This window comes from Ornithorhynchus anatinus, chromosome X2 (genome assembly GCF_004115215.2).
Source record: "Ornithorhynchus anatinus isolate Pmale09 chromosome X2, mOrnAna1.pri.v4, whole genome shotgun sequence".
NCBI classification, from domain to species: Eukaryota; Metazoa; Chordata; class Mammalia; order Monotremata; family Ornithorhynchidae; genus Ornithorhynchus; species Ornithorhynchus anatinus.
In genome coordinates this window covers 25,239,981-25,262,050 of record NC_041750.1, presented here as the reverse complement: position 1 = coordinate 25,262,050, position 22,070 = coordinate 25,239,981, and the positions used below count along the sequence as shown (strand labels likewise).

The 22,070-nt window shown below is 43.0% G+C and overlaps 1 protein-coding gene across 4 annotated transcripts in view; it reads right to left on the bottom strand.

Moving 5' to 3' along the window:
- The window catches only part of CAP2 (cyclase associated actin cytoskeleton regulatory protein 2), a 73,702-nt gene extending 52,261 nt beyond the window's left edge, over positions 1 to 21,441 (bottom strand). For 3 of the 4 annotated variants that reach the window (XM_039910536.1, XM_007666434.4, XM_007666436.3), the window contains exon 1: positions 4,359 to 4,820. The gene's annotated coding sequence lies outside the window, so the exon portion shown is untranslated. Of the gene's footprint in view, positions 1 to 4,358; positions 4,821 to 21,197 lie in introns of those variants that run through there. The other variant, XM_007666435.4, reaches the window with a different exon arrangement.
- Between the last annotated feature and the right edge of the window lie 629 nt (positions 21,442 to 22,070).

Here is a 22,070-nt window from a genome sequence, read left to right as displayed (position 1 = left end):
AGGTCTAGAGGATAAAGCATGGGCCTGGGAGTCAGAATGACCTGGGTTCTAAACCCGGATCTGCCACTTGTCCACTGTGTGACCTTGGACAAGTCACTTCACTGGGCCTCAGTTACCTCATCTGTTAAAGGGGATTAAGGCTGTGAGCCCTGTGGAGGACAGGGCCTGCGTCCACCTGATTATCTTGTATCTCCCCCGGTGCTTAGTACAGTGCTTGGCACATAGTAAACGCTTAACAGATACCACAGTAATTATTTTTATGGGTTTCCAGCTGTGGTGGAATTGAATTTGGGATTCAACAAGTACTGATCTCAGTGCTGGGGTAGATAGAAGGTAATCAATAGGGCTCCACAGGGCTATTACTAATAATACTAATAGGGCTCCACAGGGCTATTACTAATTAATAATACTTAATTACTCCACAGGGCTTTCAGTCTTAATCCCCATTTTATAGATTGAGTAAGGTACAGAGAAATAAAGTGACCTGCCCAAGGTCACACAGCAGGCAAGTGGGAGATCCGGGATTAGAACCCACATCCTCTGACTCCCCGGTCCATGTACTATTCTGTGCATGGTTTTGCAAGAGGGGCCACGAGAGATAAGGATCTGAATTTCTGCTTCTCTTACAATATTTACAAGGCCCAGTGGATAGAGCATGGTCCTGGGAGTCAGCAGGACCTGGGATCTAATCCTGGCTCTCCCACTTGACTGCTGTATGATTTGGGGCAAGTCACTTAACTTCTCCGGGTCTCAATTCCCTTACGTGTAAAATGGGGATTACGACTGTGAGCCCTATGTGGGACATGGGCTGAGTCCAACTTGATTACCTTGTATCTACCCCAGAGTGTAGAACAGAGTTGGGCACATAGAAAGCACTTGAGAAATTCCATTAAAAAAATTACTATCGATAGAGCCAAGGATGCTCGGAGGAACACTGTAACGATGGCTTCCTTATATCCTTGAAAGCCGTCACCCCAATGATCCTCCAGGCAACCAAATGGTTAGGAACTCATCACTGAGAAGCAACGTGGCCTAGTGGAAAGAGCATAGGCTTAGGAGTCAGAGGACGTGGCTTCTAATCTTAGCTCCACCACTTGTCTGCTGCGTAATCTTGGGCAAGCCACTTGACTTCTCAGTTTCTTCATGTGTAAATGGGGATTCAATACCTATTCTCCTTCCTAATTAGACTGTAAGCTCCATGTGGGTCAGGGATTGGGTCCGGCCTGATTAACTTGTATCTACCCCGGCACGTAAAACAGTGCTCGATGCACAGTAAATGTTCAATAACACTAAACAGATCAAAAAATAGAAATGTCCAAGTAGAAGATGATTGTTTGGGTGATGGGAGTGGGGTGGTGTCGAGTTAGAGGAAGGGGCAATAACTTTCAAGGAGAATACGAGGAAGAGCCAGGTCTCATTCAGAGGAAGGAGGTTAGTGGGAAGACTAAACGTTCTGGGCCAGGATATTTCTCTCAGATACTTTCATAGGGTTGAAGATAAGGGCTTTTAAAACAGGTGATTTAAAAACAGCACAGAGTTGGGGGCATCTGAGTCTCCAACCCGGTTTCCAGGAGGGGGAACTCTGTAAACTCTTTGAGGTCAGGGAATGTCTTTTGCTTCTGTTTATTGTTATATTGCACTCTCCCAAGCACTTGGTACAGTGCTCTGCACAATAAATCCTACCGATTTACTGATTCCAATAAATACTATTGAATGAATGAATGAATGAATACTGTCCCAACCCAGAGAAGCAGCATAGTCTAGCAGAAAGACTTTAGGCCTGGGAGTCAGAAGTCTGGGGTTCTAATCCTGCCTCCACCACTTGCCAGCTGTGACCTTGGGCAAGTCACTTCACTTCTCTACGCCGCAGTTCTCCTTCCTATTTAGACCGTGATCCCCATGCAGGCCAGGGACTGTGTCCAAACTAATTCACCTGCATCTCACCCCAGTGCTTATAACAGTGTTTGACAAATAGTAAGCTCTTAAATACCGTTAAAAAAATCAAAAACAAAAGCAAAGTGTTCTGTTACCTAGAAGGCACTTAAATGCTGATGATGGATTGACACATCACAATACCCAGGGAGGAAGGATCCTGAGAAAGTAGGTGAGAATTCGAGAAATATAGTGAAGAACCCAGGTGTGAGATGAACGCTCCCGTACAGTGCTTTGCACGCAGTAAGTACTCAATAAATACAATTGAATGAATGAATGCTCTATGGATTAAGGTTCATTCTGGGAATTAGAAATCCTTCAGTAAAGGTCTGGAGCAAAACAGCATGCAACCTGTAAAACACAACTGGCTTATCCTGCACCTAAGGACCTGTTCATAGACCCAGATAAAAATAATTATAAACCAGACTGTTCCTTTCTAGGTACTCTAGGGAATGTTTCTGGGGTAAAGCCAGCTGGGATAATGCCCTTTAAAAGCCATAACAAACTAGGGGTGTCTAATAAATGTGAAACAGCCATAATAGTGCCACAAATGAACTATATACTAAGAACGAGAGTAATTGAATCAGCAGTCCTGATGTCACCTTTTCCCCCTTGCTTTCTGACACATTGTTCTCCATTTCAGGAGGTTATTTCATGGTTTGGGTTTTAACTTATGCTTTCATCATATTACTTTAGCAGGATGTTTTGTAGTTACAAGCTACAGGAAAAGGAGTAACTTTTCCTCCCAGAATGTATCTACCAAAAGGAAATTCTTTACTCCAACATAAGCAATACACCCAGTAAATAAATTTACATTTTTACAATATTTTCCTAGTTGTCTTTCCCCAAACCCAAATGTCTATATTAGGGCAATGACACACTCTCCTAAATTCCTGTGGTTTGACATTCCATCAAATGAACCAACTACTTTCGAAGGCTTCTGTAGCATCCCTGTGAAGCTTGGACCTGATCCCGGTTGCCTATTAAACCCTTCAAATCCTTACATTTATTTACTTCGAGAATAATCCCACTAAGGGCAAATGCCCGCACGCAGGCCCTGTGTGTTTGCTTATTAAATGATGAAGTTGTATAATATTTTCCCAAAAGGGACCACGGAGGGCATAGAGAAGACAGCAAGCATCTTCTCAATCCCTAGCGGCAATCTATGTGGTTTCATTCAAAATCACGCCTTCTACACTGTAAGCTCTTTGTGGGCAGGGAACGTGTCTACTAAGTCTGTTTTTCTGTACTCTCCCAAGTACTTAATACAATTCTCTGCACACAGTAAGCACACAATAAATGCCATTGATTGAATGACTGAAGCAAGGGGTGTTAAAGGAGGGTCTGCACTGGTGCTAACTGTAACATTATCAGCCATGTAATGTAGTAATGATAATTGCACAAACGCCTCATCACCCCCAATCCCGGGCCAAGTGCCTTGGTGATGTTCAACTGTAGTTTGGTCCTTACATCTCCTCAGTCCTCCTCTCCCTCTTTTAAATATTGATAATAATAATTTCCAGAATAGTGCTCAGGACTCAGGTTTTTCGTTTGTCCCGACGCTGTCCCAGGTGAGAAACCGGAGAAATCGAAGAAGCCGGAAAGCGACGGCAAGCAACCGAGCCGGCAGATGCAATGTATATATAGGATAGTATAGCATATAGGATAGCACAGGTATTTATTTCGATCTGTGGTATCTCTTAAGGACTTACTATGTGCCGGACACTGTAGTTAGCAATGGGGTAGATAGAAGTTAATCAAGTTGGACAGTGCCTGTCCCACACGGGGCTCACAGTCTTCACCCCCATTTTACAGGTCAAGTGACCGGGGCCCAAGAGAAGCGAAGTGATTTATCCAAGGTCACACAGCAGCCAAGAGGAAGACCAGGGGACTTTAGCACCCAGGCCCTTCTGACTCCCACCCCCTCGCTCTTTCCCCCAGGTTCAGCCTCTTCTCTATTGTCTCCACCACTAAACCGTCCCGCATGGCTCAGCGCCCCACACATCCACACACGCTGCGGGCATGGCCCACCCTGGGGAGGAGGGCAGAGGGAGTTGCTGGGGGAGAGGAGGTGACCCAGATAAAGGGACTTTGGGGACCCCCATCCTCCAGCTCGGGAGTATTCTTTCCCTGGATCCCCCTTTCCTCTACCTGCAGCCCTCTGCACCCCTCTCGGGGGTCCCGGGCGGCCCCCACCCATCCGCAGACACGCATGCACCCAGGGAAACCCAGATGCGACCCCCCAACCCAGATGCAACCAACCCCCCCCCCCCCAACCCACATGCACACGCCCACACGATCCTTTTCTTTCTCTCTCCACCGCAGCCGGGACCCCCGCCCATCCCAGCTCTGGCTCAACTCCAGGAGAGGACTGGGGGCGGGTCTGGCTTCTGCCGCCCCCCGACAACGAGCTGCTCTTAAATTACCTGGTCCGATGGGCCGCACTCCCGATTTCTCTGCAGGGAAAATCCGTGTCCGGCCACTCCCGGCCTCCCCCTCCTCCCCTTCTCTAGGAGAAGGGACGGTCGCCTTCCGGGACCTCCAAATACGGACAAGTCCGGGTGGGGAGAAAAATAGAGGAGGAGGAGGAGGAGGAGGAAAAAATAGCCCCAAGGGGGGTGGAGGGAGAGGGAAGGGAAAGGAGACGGCCGCTGCCTGGCTCCTGCCTCTGCTCCCGCTGCCAAGCAACCTAGGCTGGCAAAGGAAACGATGCCCCCCGCATGGGGAAGGAGAGGGGACTGTTGCCAAAAGCTTGGGGCCAGAGGTGTCTCCAGGATCCCAGCTAATAATCGGGGGAAGAGGTGCAGAGAGAGGTAAGAGAGAGAGGTGGGATGCCAAGGACAACACCTCTCCTTGGCAGAAGTCGGAGGAGAGGGAGGAGCCACCTCCCCATCCTTTTTGCTAGGAGAGATTCCGGGGGCCTAAATAGCTCAAAGCACTGGGCTTCAGGTTGGATGCTTCGTCTGTCCATCAGGTGCTGCCTCTCTTCTCCAGGGATGCTACGGGGGATGCTCGGAGAATTCTTCCGCTGCTCCAGAAGGCCAGCTTTTACAGAGTAGGTCTTAAGAGAAAAAAAGCTTGGTCCAATTTGGGGCTTTTGTTTTTTTTTTTTAAAATCCTTTACAGAATAAGTCTTAAGAGAAAAAAAGCTTGGTCCAATTTTGGGGTTTTTTTTAAAAAAATCATTTACAGAATAAGTCTTAAGAGAAAAAAAGCTTGGTCCAATTTGGGGTTTTTTTTTTTTTTTAAATCCTTTACAGAATAAGTCTTAAGAGAAAAAAAGCTTGGTCCATTTTTTGTTTGTTTGTTTTGAATCCTCTACGGGGTAGGTCTTAAGAGAAAAAAGCTTGGTCCGATTTTTTTTAAATTTTGAATCCTTTAAGAGAAAAAATCTTGGTCCATATATATATATATAGATGCTTACATATATATTTAATCCTTTACAGAGTAGATCTTAAGAGAAAAAAGCTTGGTCCGATTTTTTTTTTATTTTGAATCCTTTAGAGAGTAGGTCTTAAGAGAAAAAATCTTGGTCCATATATATATATATAGATGCTTACATATATATTTAATCCTTTACAGAATAGATCTTAAGAGAAAAAAGCTTGGTCCGATTTTTTTTTTTTTTTTGGACTCCTAATTCAGAGAATTTCTTCTCCGCTCCGGAAGGCCAATTTTTACAGATCAGGTCTTGAGGGGAAAAAAGCTTGGACCAGTTTTTTGGTTTTTTTAATCCTAATTCACTCAGAACCGGCTGGTATGCGAGGCTACTTTCTTTACTCTGCTAAACGATCAGCATTACGACACGTTTGAGAGAAAAAGGCGGCAAAGTCCTCCCGAGGTATTTGGAAAATAAGGAAAGAAAAACGCCACGATATTGTCTTTTCATGATTATCATTGTTGAGTTTAGATGGAAACCTATATCGTCGAGGGAAGGTGACTTGAGGTTATTGGATGACTGAATGCCAAGATAATAATAATAATGATGAAAGAGGAGAAAAAAGAATCGACTTGTTTTATAAAAAAGCAAAACAAATTCCCTCTCCTCTCTCTATTTCTCCCCACCCCTCAGCACTCTGTGCCCCCTTACGAAAAAAAAAAACCAAAAAACTAATGTCCTTGGTGTCTGTGGGAGGGAAGTTGAAGAAATGTCAGATAGAAACAAATTAGAGACTCTCAGTAGTAGAAGCTCAATTTTCATCATCATCACTTACCTTCCTTAAACGTTTACATTGTACAGAGCCTGATATTTAATCAGAGAAAATCACATGATTAATTAAGCCATGGTCTCTTGCCCACAAGGGGCTCACCATCTACAGGGTAAAGACAGAAACACTGAGAAAGGTCAGCAGTTAGGATAGCCATCGCTGTCGAAAGACAAATAAAAATTCAAAATTCCCATTAAATTTAGTGAGAATAAAGAGGGTGCATATACAGGAAAAGAGAATACATGCACTACAAGAATAAAAAAAGAGAGAATATAATAATAATATTTGTGGTATTTAAGTGCTTACCATATGCCAGGCATTGTACTAAGCACTTTCATTCATTGTCATATTTACCGAGCACTTACTATATGCAGAGCACTGAACTAAGCACTTGGGAGAGTACAATATAAAAACTGACCCATTCCCTTCCCACAGTGAGCTTACAAGTCTAGGGGGGAGACAGCATTAATATAAATACACGGTAATTGGGTTGGACACAATCCCTATCACTCACTGGACTCACATTCTTAATCCCCATTTTACAGATGAGGTAACTGAAGCACAGAGAAGGGTCTTGCCCAAGGTCACGCAGCAGACAGGTGGCAGATCCGGGATTAGAACCCAGGTCTTTCCGACTCCCAGACCTGAGCTCTATCCACTAGGCCACACAGCTTCCCCTAATTGTGTTTTAAGATGACAGCGGAGAGGGTTTGTTGTTTTTCTTCAAATATGCTCACCAGGAAGATACTCAATCGTTTTAGCACAAAATGAACAGAAGATGCAGAAGAACACACCAAGTGCATCAACATTTTTTTTCCCCCCCTTTGGCAGATCATTTGCGGACTCTCACCTGAAGTTCATATTCTGGATCTCTAAGAGGTAGATTTGTCTAGTGGAAAGAGTGCAGGTTTGAGATGGGTTCCAATCCTATCTTGGCCACTGGCCCACTGGGTACATTTTGTCAAGTCACTTAATCCTTCGAAGACTTAGTTTTCTCTTCTGTAAAATGGGGTGATATTCTTCATCCCCAGGCCCCAACTCTGATTATCTCGTGTCTATCCCAGAGCTTAGCACAGTGCTTGACATATAAGCAGATGATAAATATCATAACTAATCTAAACTAAGCATATGAGATTGTGTCAAAGGAAGACACCACAATCCTATCGAGCAAATTTAGCAGTGGTGCGGGGGAGAGGGAGTGCAAATCTGATCAAAAGAAACAAAGTTGAGGAAGTTATAGCAAAGGAGAAAGGAAAAAGAGAAGCGGAGGTTCATGTGAATATTTGGTGAATTGGACCAATTTTTTAAGCACTGTGTCACACAGTGTTCTAAGCACTTGGGTAGATACAAGGTAATCAGATTTGGCCACAGTCCATCACAATCTTAATGCCCATTTTACAGATGAGGTAACTGAGGCCCAGAGAAGTCAAGTGATTTGTCCAAGGTCATACAGCAGACAGGTGGCGGTGTCAGAATGAGAACCCAGGTCTTTCTGACTCCCAGGCCCATGCTCTATCCACTAGGTAACCCTTCCTTGATGTTGACCTCTTCTACTGTCTGAACCTTCCATAAGAAAACATCCAAGGATCCCCCCCTTTGTAAGAAAGGATTGGGTGGTTTTCTACTGTTTTCTCGCAATCAACTGATCAATCAATCAAATTTACTGAGCACCTACTGGGGACAGAGCACAGTACTAAGTGCTTGGGACAGCACAATATAACATCATTTAGCACAGTGCTCAGTGGGTGCATTGCACACATATATTATACTATAATAATAATAATACTATAATAATGATAATTGTTAAGCACTTCCTTTGTGCCAAGTACTGTGCTATGTACTGAGGTTGATACAATACATGCAGATCAGACAGTTCCCGTCCTATATGGGGCTCACAATCTAAGTAGGAGGGAGAATAGGTATTGGATGCCCTTTTTACAGATAAGGAAACTGAGTCACCGAGCGGTTAAGTGACTTGATCAAGGTCTCACAATAGGCAAGTGACAGAGCCAGAATTAGAACCCAGATCCTTAGACTCCCAGGCCTGAGCTCCTTAAAACAGAGTTCCCAGGCAATAAACTAATATAGTCATCAATTTCTGATCTATTTTCCTTCAGCTCACACATATTTTCAACAGCCCTAATCCCATGTTTCATTTAAACCTAGTTTTTATGAAAAATGTACATATACACAAGAAAAGATTTTGTTGAGTATATTATTGTAAGAATTAGATAATTTAGAAAATGTTCAGCAATCAGACCTTGCTTTATCTGAATTTCCCTATTCAAACATATCTAAGCTATCATACTTTTACATAGAGGTATATGTACATACAGAGATGCAATATATGTATCCAATTGTCAGAGAGTTCAAAATGGAGGGTCATATATCAATGAACTCTTGCTAAATAAATCAAACACCCTCAAATTAGTAGCAATTTAATTCTATACAGCCAGATAATGAATTTGTGTCATTAGGAATTAGAAAGACTCCATTAGGAAATTCAGATGTTCATTTGGAAAAATCAGTAGAGAGAGGTTGATCTCAAGTTTCTAATTAAATTTATTATGGATTGATACAGTTCATTCCACAATGGTCTAAGGCCCAGTCAGGCAATCAAAGCTAATCTGAGACTCTGCTTTACGGAAAGATCTCTTTCCCCTTCTTCTAATCAGAAAAATGGGGTAATATAGCCCTTTCTGTTTTTTATGATTTTTGTCACAGATTACCTCTCTCCAGATGATTCCAGCTCTTGGCACATAGTAAACATTTAAAATAATGATATTAATAGCGACTTGTCTTCTGAATGACCTTGGACAAGTTGCTTCTCTATGCCTCAGTTTCCTCATCTGCACAATGGGCATTCAACATCTGTTCTTCCTCCTACTTAGACCGGAAGCCCCACGAAGAACTGATAATCTTTTACCTACCCCAGTCCTTGACGGAATAAGTTCTGAACAAAAGCCATAATTAGTATTAATAGCTGATGAGGGGAAGGAGATAAAGATATGTGTGTGTCGGGGGGGAAGGGGGCAGAAGGTCATATTTACTAGATGTTGAAAAGTACCTTCTCAACAAGATTCATTCGGTTGTATTTACTGAGCACTTACTATGTGCAGAGCACTGTACTAAGCGCTTGGGAGAGTACAATACAATAAACAGACAAAACAAGCTTACTGTCTGGGAGTGGCGGGGGAGACAAGATGCAACGATAATATAAAAATGTAGATGTTGATCAATGCACGTAATTCACTCCTAATTCATTCATTCTTTATGAAATGTGTTGTCCTAGTAACCATTATTCCAAAATATCTAAAGCAGAATGTCATTCCAATCTTTAATGCAAGGAAACAACCTTCAAACATCAATTTAATAAAGGGAACCAGTTATCTATCTCAGTGGAAAGAGCACGGGCTTGGGAGTCAGAGATCATGGGTTCGAATCCCGGCTCTGCCACTTGTCAGCTGTGTGACTGTGGGCAAGTCACTTAACTTCTCTGTGCCTCAGTTACCTCATCTGTAAAATGGGGGTTAAGACTGTGAGCCCCACTTGGGACAACCTGATTACCCTGTATCTACCCCAGTGCTTAGAACAGTGCTCTGCACATAGTAAGTGCTTAACAAATACCAACATTATTATTAATAAGTCTAAGCTAGTTTACACATGTAGAGTTTTTCCTCTTTAAACACACACTGATTACTCTGCTCCTACCTATATTTGAATCTATTCCCTGTCCCTTGTGACTCTCAATTTTTGTAAAAAAATTTAATGTGTGAAAATCCATGCCAAGATGATAGATTTTTCCCTAGGACTTGATTGCCTAAAGAAGAAACTTGTGAAGAGAATCATGCACTGTTCATGCAGATTTCTCAGTTTTTCAGAACCATGCATACCCAGATATTTTCATGGGTTTCTTTGCATGGGTGAGTCCAGTCATTCACAGCTAATATACTTCTCCAAGACAGTCTTTACACCAATTTTGTTGTAAGATCATTAGAAACATCCTGCTTTCCCATTGCTACTCTGAATTATGCTCAATTCCTGCTTTTTTATGGTATTTGTTATGCACTTACTATGTTCCAGGCTCTGTATTGAGTGCTGGAGTAGATACAAGATAATCAGGTTGGACGCAGTCCCTGAACCACAAAGGGCTGACAGTCCTAAAACCCATTTCACAGATGAGGTAACAGACACACAGAGAAGTGAAGCTAATCACCCAAGATCACACAGCAGACAGGTGGCGAAGCCAGGATTAGAACCTAGATTCTCTGACTCCCAGGCCTGTGCTCTTTCCACTAGACTATACTGCTTCTCTTGTGAAAAGCTTATGCTTATGAAATTCTAATGTTTATGGAACTGAAAGAAACACAAAATAAATGGGAGAGGTGTCAAAGAACTTGGGAAAGACAATCTATTTACTGCAGTCTATTTACACCCCACTCTCACAAAACTGGCAAATTAGCCATAATGTCCATTTCAGACTATTGTTGCTCTCAAGTCACAGCTTTACCTGACTCGTTCTCCAGCATGCTTAATGATTACATCTAACTCCTAAAAATACGCTGATGTACTCCCACCTCTCACCAGTTTCTCTTATCACTATTGCCAAATTAGGATTAGGCTTTCATTAAAAATCAGAAGGACTCCTTTTTATTTTCCAAGTTTATCATGTAACCTTAGGAATGCCTGACCTACATGATGTCATACAATGATATCTCTTCTCAAACACTGATTTGCTAACCGATTTTATAAATCATACGCTATTGATAAACTACAGAAGCAGCATGGCCTAGTGGATAAAGCACTGGCCTGGGAGTCAGAAGGACCTGGGTTCCGATATCGGGTCTGCCGCTCGTCTGTTGTGTGACCTTGTGCAAATCACTTCACTTCTCTGTGTCTCAGTTACCTCATCTGTAAAATGGGGATTAGGACTGAGAGTCCCATGTGGGATAGGGACTCTGTCCAACCTGATTAGCTTGAATCTACCTCAGCCCTTAGTACAGTACCTGGCAAATAAGCACTTACAATACTATGAAAAAAAGCTATTTTTTTTTTAAAACTCCTCAGCAAAGACCCCAAACAAAATATTGATATTTCTTCTAATGTATGAACTTTCCTTGTAATATTACTTTACAAGGCAAATTGCAAAGGGGTGGTTTTATTGGAGAAAAATGATCCCCTGAATTGCACAAATCAGACTAACATAGTTAGCTAACCCTAACTGGGTCCATATAGTGACAGTGTTTTTGCTCTTCTGAGGAATAAAGGCTGCCAGCATGGTTGGGGAATCTCAACTGCTCTTTCTTGGCTATCACCTTGGATTTTGACAGAGGTCAAAGATGTCCTGGTGGGAAGGCTTCTCTTCCCTTCCTGCACTATCACCTCGCTGTTTGTCCAGACCAAGCTCGAGTCCATCTATCTTCAATAATTTCTGCAGGTCTCTCTTTGCTGGGTCCCTTTTCTGCTTATTGCTACGATGCAGTTTTCCAGGAGAATTTTTCTGATTAATAAAAGATATAATCCCATTTGCCAATCTTTAAGAGGATGTCTACAAGATTTAGCTGATAATCAAATAATGTGCTCTTCAACCTGAGCCTTACAGCTAAAAACAATCGATCGATCAATTGTGTACACTGTATTAAGTACTTGGGAAAGAACAATATAACCGAGTTGGTAGACATGTTCCCTTCCCACAAGGAGCTTACAGTCTTGAGGGAAAAATAAACATTTAAATGTTATGGATATGTACATAAGTGATGTGGGGTTGAGGGAGGGGTGAATAAAGAGTGCAAATCTAAGTCCACGGGTGACACAGAAGAGAGTGGGAGAAGAGGAAATGAGGGTTTAGTCGGGACAGGCCTCTTGGAGGAGATTTTAATAAGGTTTTGAAGGTAAGGACAGTGATCGTCTGTCAGATTGATCAATTAATCCATCGCATTCATTGAATGCATACAGTGTGCTGAGCACTGTACTAGCACTTGGGAAAGTGCAATAAAACACAGTTGGTAGACATGCTTCCTGCCCACAATGAGTTTACAGTCTAGAGTGGGAGAATCATTTGAAAAGAGAGGGGCGTTCCAGGTCAGAGGCAGGACATAGGCATTGGCAAAGGGCAGACCAATGAACACGACAGCTACTCATGGCAAGGGATTCTTCACAGAAGAAACCTTGGGAGTCTTTTGGATCCAAACTTAAACATTCTGATGTCACTTCCCTACATGAAACGGGTGGTCCAAATTGTTTGTTGTTTATGGCATTTGTTCAGCGCTTACTGTGTGTCAAACACTGTGGTAGGTACAAGTTAATTAAATCGGATGCAGTCTCACAGTTCTTCAGCCCCTCTCGGCCCAAGAAGTTCGGTTCAGGCTGGATTCCACAGGGACAGTGGAATCCTTGAGGGGATTGATCCAGAGGCAGTGAGATGTTAAACAGATGAGCCAACCTCTAAAACCGTTAATCACTCAGAGCATCTGCTGACACATCGTGGAAAGTTCAGGTTGCTGCATCACGGTGAGCATATTCAATTACCTCGGAATTGGGACATCTTCGGTTCGTTCTTCTCCAAATAACACATTCTTTATTAATGGAGTTCTCCCCGTGGCCATGGATTATTGATAGCATTCAATGATTCAGTCAGACAGCATGCCACTCTAGGCAAATTAGGCACTGCGAAACTTGGGCTGGAAAGACCCCTCAGTCCTCATTCACCCCCTTCAGTGACTCTACAGAAGTTGTAAAAGATTCTCACAATAGCAGGGGGCAGGTTTCCCTAGGATGGGTGACATGAGTTCTAATCCTGATTGTGCCGCTTGTCTGCCGTGTGACCTTGGGCTAGTCACTTAACTTCTCTGTGTCTCAGTTACTTCATCTGTAAAACAAGGATTGAGACTGTGAGTCCCAGGTGGGATGGAGACTATGTCCAACCTAATTTGCCTGTATCCACCCCAGTGCTTAGTACTGTGCCTGGCACATAGTAAATGCTTAGCAAACTATAATAACTATAGGTAACTATAATCCTTTGCAGAGCTCATGCTCAGTTTAACCGAAGTTTCATCAAACCTCTCATCTTGTCATAATAATAATAATAATGTTGGTATTAGTTAAGCTCTTACTATGTGCAGAGCCAGCACTGGGGTAATAACAATAATAATAATAATAATGTTGGTATTTGTTAAGCGCTTACTATGTGCCGAGCACTGTTCTAAGCGCTGGGGTAGATACAGGGTAATCAGGTTGTCCCACGTGGGGCTCACAGTTAATCCCCATTTTACAGATGAGGTAACTGAGGCATAGAGAAGTTAAGTGACTTGCCCACAGTCACACAGCTGACAAGTGGCAGAGGCGGGATTCGAACCCATGACCTCTAACTCTCAAACCCGGGCTCTTTCTACTAAGCCACACTGCTTCTCATGCTGTCATGTCTTCTGCGACTCATAAAGTCTCACTTTCCCAATCCAAAATGTGCACAACACACTCCTGGTAACTGATTTGTCTTCCTCCAAAGCCACGGAGTTGATTAGAATTTTATGGGGAATTTGCTATGCGTGTTCTTTGAGATTATTTTAGACTCACGGAAAATTAGTCTACGAAGCACAGTGACTTTTAATTTCAAGAACGCTGCTCTACAATTGGGCAGCCCGGCTTCATGTGATTAAATCAGAGATAAAAATCACCTTCGCATTCAAAGCCTTGGTTTGCTTCCTTATATAAAACAAGCTCGTTTTCTGCAGGGAACGTTGTCTATTCTGTTGTATTATACTCTCCGAACTGCTTAGTACAGTGCTCTGCACACAGTAAGCACTCAAATTCTGCTGATTGATGAAGGGTATGTGTGTATGTATGCACACACACATATGAGAAGCAGCGTGGCTCAGTGGAAAGAGCATGGGCTTTGGAGTCATAGGTCATGGGTTCGAATCCCGGCTCTGCCACTTGTCAGCTGTGTGACTGTGGGCAAATAACTTCTCTGTGCCTCAGTTACCTCATCTGTAAAATGTGGATTAAGACTGTGAGCCCCACGTGGGACATCCTGATTCCCCTGTGTCTACCTCAGCGCTTAGAACAGTGCTTGGCACAAAGTAAGCGCTTAACAAATACCAACATTATTATTATTATTATTAGCAGAAAGATAGGACAATGAGTAAAGCTTGATCGAGATCAACTTGCCCCAAAATGGCAACAACACAAATATCTCTTTAAAGGAATGAGCTTCAGACCCGAATGCTGGTGATTTTCCAGGCAAAAAACCAAACTCTTCTCCTGAAAGAACCACAAAAACCATTTGGGAAATGCGCAGCAATTAGACTATTTTTAAGGTCGTATCTGAAGGCGTCACATGGATTTCGACACGGATTTCCAAATTGGGTCGAATGAATTTCAGACAGCTGATTTTTTTGCTGGGGTTAATCTGGGGAGAAGAGGATGAATGGGTTCTATTTCCAGTCCAGCAGGGTAATCTCTGCTCTCTTCCTGGGTCAGAAATGGGGGTCAAAATCTCCCCTCTTTCCACACTCCCTGAATTCAGAGAAGGTAAATTATTTCTAGTTCTTTTTATGGGGGTCCCTGGCTGAAAAACTTTTCAGCGATCTGAAAATGTGAAAGTCTTAGATTTAGATGTGAGTTTGCTATAGAGTAGTTGCCTGGTACTAGCGAACACAATCTTCTCTTAGCCATCCCTGTATAATGGCTTGTGTGTGTTTGCCAAATAGGAGTGTTTCCTTCCTGTCACCACAGATGGGTAGCCTGCTTACCCAAGGATGGATTAATTGACAATATACAGGTAGGAGTGTTTCTTGGATTTGGCCCCAAATAAGAAAACAGAGACCATTTCCTTTTTCTATCCCTCACCCCCATTAGATCATAAGCCCCCTGTGGGACTCATTCTTCTGATATACTTTCCTGATATGCATTGCATCCATCTTTACATCAAGCGGAAACTCCTGACCTCCAGCCTTAAGGTAATCAGCTCTCTCTCCCCTACTTAGCCTCTCCTTTCCCACTGCAATCCTTCCCATACATTTCATTCATTCAATCAAATTTATTGAGCACTTACTGCCTAAAGAGCACTGTACTAAGTGCTTGGGAGAGTACAATATAACAATAAACTGACACATTCCCTGCCCACAATGAGGTTACAGTCGAGAGGGGGAGGCAGACATTAATATAAATTATAGATAGGTACATAGTCTGAAAGGGAAGGATAAATGAAGGGAATAACTCCCCTAATGCCAACCTAGTCACTGTGCCTCCTCTTTGGGTTTTTGCTGTTGACACCTTGCTCTCATCCTCCCTCCTGCCTGGAACTCTCTTCTGCTTCGTATCTGCCAGATTGCCACTCTTCCCATATTTAAAGCCTTACTAAAAATTATATCTCTTCCAGGAAGTCTTCCATCTCTAATCTCACCCCTACCTCCCCCCTCCCCCCCCCCCCACCCAGCACACACTCCCTATTTTGCCTCTGTGCTGCATCACTTATGCACTTAAGTCTGAACCCTCTAAGCACTCAGGTGCCCCCCTGGACTTATTTACATATCATTATACTCAGTTGCTTTCCCTGCATGTAATTTATTTTAATGTCTGTCTCTCCCACTAGCTCATAAACCCCTAAGGGCAGATATTGTGTCGGCTTATTCTTTTTTATTCTCCCTAGCACTTAGGAGTCCTCTAGACTGCTTGCAGTTCCCTTTAGACTGTAAGCTTGTTGTTGGCAAGGAATGTGTCTGTTCTTGCCATACTGTACTCTCCCAAGCACTCAGTAAGTGCTCAATAAATAAGACTGACAGAGTGACTGACTTAAGAGAGCGCCCAGTAAGCAGTCAGTGAATACCCTTGATTGAGCTCAAATACCATGATTGCATTTTTCCTGTCAAAGCATTCCTGGCTTCATCGGAACCACCTCAAGTCTTGATTCAACTTTGGGAATCTAGATGCTCTCTGGATTTTCCTGAAACTTTCGGTGGGGAGGAAAGAAGAGTTTCCCTGAAGACTGGAGAAGAGAGAAATGAATATATGAAGAACAAGAGGAATGTTGCTTTCAGTGAAACTTGAAACCACCCTTTTCTTCTCTGTGTGTTGGGGCAGTTGGGGGAGGCTCTTAGGGGAGCCTTTGAATTCCATTTTTGGCATGGCTAAATCCATGTGAAGAAGGGTTAGCCTTTTAGGGAGGAATCCTTTCAAAAGAGGGAGTCTTCCTGAGACAGGCTTCACTACATTTGTTTCAGCAAGAGTAGAAAGCTTTAAATCTACTATCTCCTGAGCTCCAGAATGGAATATCTTGTCTTTGACAATTGCTCCAGGGAATAATAATGATAATAATGGTATTTATTAAGTACTCACTACGTGCCTGGCACTGCATTAGACACTTGCAATCAGATTGGATATAGTCCCTATCCTACATGGGACTTTCAGTCTAAGGTGGGGAGAGAGAACAAGCATCTTATCTCCATTTGTCAGAGCAGGAAACTGAGGCCTGGAGAAGTGAAGTGAATTGGTCAAGGACACACAACAGGGAAGTGGCAAAGCTGGGATTAGAAGCAAGGTCCTCTGACTCCCAGGTTTGTTTGCAGTGTGATCTGGGGCAAGTCACTTGACTTTTCTGTGCCTCAGTTTCCTCATCCATCAAATGTTCTTCTTCCCTCGGTGAGTCCTACGGGGGTCGGGACTGTGTCCAATCTGATTATCTTTTATCCCTCTCTAGACTGTAAGCTTGTTATAGGCAGGGAATGTGCCCATAACGTATAACATATTGTGTTGTACTCTGCCAAGCACTTAGGTGAGCTCGAATCCCAGCTCTGCCACTTGTCGGCTGTGTGACTGTGGGCAAGTCACTTAACTTCTCTGTGCCTCAGTTCCCTCATCTGTAAAATGGGGATTAAGACTGTGAGCCCCACGTGGGACAACCTGATTCCCCTATGTCTACCCCAGCGCTTAGAACAGTGCTCGGCACATAGTAAGCGCTTAACAAATACCAACATTATTACAGTGTCCTGCTCACACTAAGGGCTCAATAAATACAATTGATTGAGCAATCTATCTCAGCATTTAGTATAGAGTTTGGCACATAAGGAGAACTTCTCATTATAGGAGAACAGCCAGCTGGCTGCTTTACTTTAAGACACAAATTTAACCTTCATTAAAAAGCTAAAACTCCCACAACTCTCACTCCAAACAGTATTTTAAGTGTGAAACTGTGGAATGACAAACCCTGGAAGCCCACATTGCCAGAGTAATGAGAGGATGTCAAGAGGGGCTTAATAGTTTTTAAAAGCCATTTGAAGTTTCCTTCCAGCTTTCTGAACCCAGTAGGGATTGTGGAGAACATTTAACCAACAGAGAGGATGCAACTTAGAGTCTCTCACCTCAAGGCAGACAAGTCCCATTTTTGATCATTTCCTGAAAATTCTCAGAATAAGGCTCCACGGTAGCTGAGCCGAAACAGACTCCCAGGTCGATTCATGTGGAGCTGAACAAAAACTGAGATGAAATTTTTCTTAATAGACTTCCCAGATAATTTTGAAAATGAATCATTACAATGGTTTCATTTTCCCCCTTGCCATCAGGCTGGGAGGTTTGAGCCAATTCGGCAGCTGGGGAAGATAAAAAAAAAAAAGCCCACAAACACACAAGAGGTAAGAGAGGCAGCTGAGAGATTTGATAGATGGAACTCCCAAACAGCTGAGAGGCCTTGGGCGGCCCAGAGAGGAGCAGTTTGGGATCTTGGTGGCTTTGTGTTTGCTGAAGAAGCATGCCAAAGGAGAGGAGAGAAGCAGCTGTTGTGAGAGACAGAGTTTCAAAGACCTTAAGGGCTTGGGACATGTATGCATTCTCTGTTACACTACCTGGAACAATAAAAGCTGTATGAATTCAAAGTGCTCCTCCACTGTGCCACAAATTTTGTCCTCACACCTTCCCTCTGAGATAGGGACAGACAGATATCATTATCTCCATTCTATAGCTGAGGAAACTGAGGGCCAGAGCAGTGGATTCATTCATTCATTCAATAGTAGTTATTGAGCACTTACTATGTGCAGAGCACTGAACTAAGCGCTTGGAATGTACAAATGGGTAACAGATACAGTCCCTGTCCTTTGACGGGCTTACAGTCTAATCGGGGACTGCTCAAGGTCACACAGCAGACACGACAGAGTCAGAATTAGAACCCAGGACCTTCTGACTCCTTGGCCTGTGCTCTATCCACTAAGCTATGCTGCCCTTCCCTATAATAATAAGACATTTGTCCAGCACTTACTATGTGGCTTAAATGTGGTTAGCACTTGCTATATGGGTAGCCAGATCAGACACAGTCTCTGACCCACATGGGGCTTAGAGTCTAAGGGAACGAGAGAACAAGTATTAAATCCCTTTTTTTGTTTTTTTCCTTTCTTTCTCCAACCTTTTCCTGTCCAGCATTTTAAATCTCCTCAACTTTCTCCCAGCTAGGACTATAAATGGCAGGCAAGCCCTTGACTCAACACTTGTGACTTTGTTTAAAAAAAAAAAAAAAAAAAAAAGAAAAAAACTCACCTGACTAGACAAATAGACCCCAGTGAACTTTACCAATGAGAAATTAATTAACCCAATGGGAAGCTTTAAGTTATTTTAACAAGACATTGAGGGGCATCGGTTAATATGATTAGCTGCTAATTACAACTGCAGAACAAAGATTGCACAGTCACTGCCAGCTGACTAAGCTGAAAGGAGTAACAATCTTTCTCCCTTATGCTAGGACCTTAGAAAAAAAAGGCATGCAAACTTTATGGGTGGTTTCTGATAGGGTAATTCCTTACATCTGGGCCTCTTAATTCACACATCTAGCTCTGTGGCCTCTAGACTCAAAAGCTTTTAAATATTTGAGAACTGCCTCTTGGAATATCAAAAAGGATCCGGGGGGTCAGAGTGATCATTAGGGTTCATTTTCTATGGATTAACACTACTGTGGTTTCTCCAGAAAGGACCAGTTCAGAGAAAGCAAGTGTCACTAAGGAAGGAGACTGAATGGCTGGTGCCCGGACTAAAGGTAATGAAGCAATAAATCATGGACCTAAAAGTGACTTCAAGAAGTCATCTGGTCAAGCCCCCTGCCTCCAGGAAGAAGAATAAGTAAGCCACCTAGGTGGTTGATTTTAATCATCCCCAAGGGTAGAGATTCCATAATCTTCCTGGAAGCCTGATCCAGTTTTTTCTCACCTCAGTTGGGAAGTTCTCCCTTCTGTCTAATCAAGGCTCCTTATGACTATCAGAAACAACTGGAATCTTTCTGGGCTCCCATAATGACTATATTAACAACTGTATTTATTAAGAACTTACTAAGTACCCACAAGCTGGGGTAAATGAGAGAATAAGAATACGCAGGGTGTCTTCTCCATATCTGTTTTGTAATCGAAGAGTTAGGGAAAGATAGGTAGTTTATCCTCATTTTATAGGTTAGGAAATTGAGGTCCAAAGAGGCCAAGTGACTTGCTCAAGATCACACAGCAGGCCAGGGGCAGAGTTGGGACTGAAACCTAAAATTCCTCCTCTTCCCACTGGACCACACTGCTCTCACCTGGGAGAATGTCTTCTCCATCTAAAGGTAAAGAATTGGAATCCCTGTTGGCCCCTTTCTCTCACCAACTCAGAGGCAACCACAAAGTAGAGAATTCAGATGCATTCCGGGAGCCCAATAAGACAGGACCTAATGGGGGCTATGGCTCCCCTCAAGTCCCCGGTGTGGTCATGAGAAGTGGTGTGACTTATTAGAAGGAGCATGGGACTGGGAATCAGGAAAACCAAGTTTTACACCTAGTTCCGCCAAGTCGCTTAATTTCTATGAATCAATCGTGTTTGAGAGCTTACTGTGTGCAGAGCACTGTACTAAGCACTTGGGAGAGTACAATTACACAAATGGCAGACATGTTCCCTGACCGCAACACTATGGGCCTCCGTTTCCTCATCTGTAAAATGGGAACTCAATACCTGCTCTCCCCCTTAGAGTCCCATGTGAGACAGAGATTAAGCACAGAGTACAGTGGCCTGCACACAGTACATGCTCAATAAATACCACTGATTGTGGCCAATCTGATTGTCCTCTAACTATCCCACCACTTAACACAGTACGGGGTACACAGTAAGGAGTTAGACTCTGTTTCCAAACTGTGTCCAACCCGATTATGTTGTAACTTCCCAGTCACTTAGAACAGTGCCTGGAACATAGTAAGTGCTTAATGAATACCATAAAAAAATTCCCCAGGTATTACTGTGGCTCTCAAAGATTCAACAAGTCAGAAGAACTCAGGGAATCAATATTTATTGAGCGCTTACCGTATGCCAGACATTGTACTAAGCACTGGGGAAAGTACAGAGAAAGCCTGTTAGAATGATCAAGAGTACGTCCTGCTTTCTTTGGACAAAACAAAAACCCCCCTAATGAACATTAATGAATGCCAAGCTTGAAAGCAGCTTGTGAACAGCATTAATTCAGATTCTCATTTAAGGAGTCAGACACAGATATTGGCTTTCTCACATCAAAACCACAGAAGGATAGAAATGAATAGAAAGGGAAAACACTCTGGCCACAGTTCATGTCCTAACCAAGAAAGCATTGCATGTATTACTTCTCACCGTGACAAAATGAAAAACAGCCTGTACCCTCTGACTTAATGTATTAATAGCTCAGTGGTAGCATTTTGGACTAGAGCAGTAATGACATCCATCTGCCAGAGGACAATTAAGCCAGTGGAGGGGAAGAGAAGGGCATATCTTGAGTTTTCCCTAGTGAAGATAGTGGTTAGAAATGACCAGACTCAGCTATTGAAATGGAAATAATTAGTAGTGCGGTGGAAGGGAGTGGGGGAGGACTGCCTCAAAAGCCTGGCTTTGGGCAATACCTCAAATTAGTTCTCAGCCAACCCAAATGTCCAAGCCTAACCTTTTTAGAATCAATGAGAGTGGAGTTAGGATAGGAAAAGAGTCAGTGGGTACCATTTTAAATGGCACTGTAGCCCCTCCTCACCTCTGCCACCATCTCCCTTTCACCCCTCGTGAAGCCCTCACGGGAAACTGGGAAGATCAGGCTCTTACCAAATACTTCTTTGAGATGAGTGTTTTCCATCTTCTTCATCTCTAAATTCTCAAGTTAGGGCAAAGACTTAAGATCAGGCTAGAGATTTAATACCTGGTTGGAGAAACCCCAGGACCTGCTAGAGCCCGGCTGCACCCAACTCAACTCTTTTCTGAATGCTTTTCTCTACAGGTGATTGCCATTTAAACTAGCAAGATCACCAAATGTCTCAATCAGGGCCCTCACCTGCTGTGAATTGGGAATGGGTGAGAGGGTTTAGTGTTCTTTATTGCTCATTTCCACCCCTTCCCTAATTAAAATACTGAATTTCAGTGCTGCATATCAGAGAGAAAAACTGGAGTTGGCTTGACTTCTACCTTTCCTGAGACTTCCTCAGGAATACTAGAAAGAATTGAATACTAATGGAATCTGACACTTCCATTGTTTATTTGGAGACATCAGAAGGAGGGGGGGATTTCCTCATAAATTCCCAAAGCCTAATTTGCAAGACACTGCCACTTTCTGAAGCACTTCACCCACGTGACTATTTGGGCCTAATCTCCTGAACCGTTTTTTTCCCCCCTTCTAAACAAGCAAGTATAAATTTATACTTCCTCAAGTATAAAGAAGAGAGTCAAAGTGGTCAGTGAAATCATACCATTTCCTTAAAAAAAACAAAAGGTCATCTTGATGGTAGTACTCTGAGCCAAAGAAGTAGGTAGTACATTGAAACAGATTCCACAAGAAACCAGTTGTGTACCCTAGGGCACATGACTGACAGTCAGGAGATGTGGGTTCTAATCCTGCTGCCACCACTTGCTCTTGTGTCACTCCTCCCTCTGCCCTACAGCACTTATTTACACATCTCTAATTTATTTATTTTAATGTCTGTT